This window comes from Monodelphis domestica, chromosome 6 (assembly GCF_027887165.1).
Source record: "Monodelphis domestica isolate mMonDom1 chromosome 6, mMonDom1.pri, whole genome shotgun sequence".
In the NCBI taxonomy this organism is placed as follows: Eukaryota; Metazoa; Chordata; class Mammalia; order Didelphimorphia; family Didelphidae; genus Monodelphis; species Monodelphis domestica.
In genome coordinates this window covers 142,035,619-142,036,976 of record NC_077232.1, presented here as the reverse complement: position 1 = coordinate 142,036,976, position 1,358 = coordinate 142,035,619, and positions in this window count along the sequence as shown.

Genomic DNA, 1,358 nt, shown 5'->3' with positions numbered 1-1,358 from the left:
GTCATGACGTTAGCGCAGCCAGATCCAGGTGCGTCCCGAGCTCTCCTCCAATTGGCCGCGCCCCCGACTGCCCAACTTTGTCACTGGGCAGGTATCGGTTAAAGATCCCTTTGCCTGTGCTCCTCTCTTGTCCCCACCCCAGTCCCCTTGCATCAAGAATCCACCTGGAACTAAGGCCAGCATCTGCTCTGCTCCCTCCTTCTGCTTCTTTATCAAGCTGGCCAGGTTCCATTCTCCTGGTCACCCTCTTAATCAGTAATTGTTTTATTAAGTACCTATTCCCTGGTCACGTACTAATAATAGCACATTTTCCCCCCCGGTTCGCCCCTCCCTAACACTGAGCCATTTGTTGATTCATTAACTCAGAGAATGTGGGAACAGGGAAGAAGAAACTTGTGGAATTCATGGGCTTGACATACATATAATTATAATACCAAATAACACATGATCTACCCATTATAGAGGCACCTACTAAGTGCTTTGTGAGGTCTGGGTAAGGAAATTCACTTACTCAGTGGCTGGATCACTGAAAGCTTAGAGAGAAATGATGTCAGCCTGAACCTTCCTTGTGTGTTTCTGGGCAAATCAGCCTCTAAGTCTCAGTGACTTCATTTGTAAAATGGAGATAACCAACAAGGCTGTTGTGAAGGCCAAGTGTATATATGTGCCTACATTATATACATTATGTGTGTGTACAGTCCTTTTTTGAAGAGGACCAATGACATCAGGAAGATGATAACTTGACTTGCTCCTGAGTTGGATTTAAGTAAGGCACAGTTGCATAAAATCCATGGTCTCACAATTGCTCTTCCAGTCACTGGAATCCAGTGGCTGGTGTAAGGGGGAAAGGGGTTAATTTTATAAATGGGTTGGACAGGATTATTTAAGAGTGTGGTTGCCGGGAATTTAATTAATTCCAAAGAGATTTATTTACAATTTATTTACAAATTGTAGAAAGAGTGAAGAAATCAGAGAGAGGATAAGGTAAGATATCTAGTCTAAACACTAAGTAATTTATCTCTGGCCCCCTGGCTCAACCCAGGCAGGGGAGCTTAGTCCTCAACTGAATAGGCTTTGGCCCTTGTAGCCCAGGACCTGGGGAAGTCTCTTCAGAAAAATTCAGCAGTTAAGAGTCAGCTTTTCACTCACCACTTGTCAGTCTAAGGAACAGGGTCTCAGGTCCAGTCAGCAGATCCTTCTGCCCTTCTTCACCAGCCTCAATTTGAAAGCATGAAGAATTGAATTCCTTCAGGAAGTTGTTACTCCCTTTTAAAGACATTTTCTCTTGTGCCACTTCCTGTGTCTTCCCCAAATTTTACCTCTACCAATCACAGTTGAAGCTCTGCTCTAGGACTCCC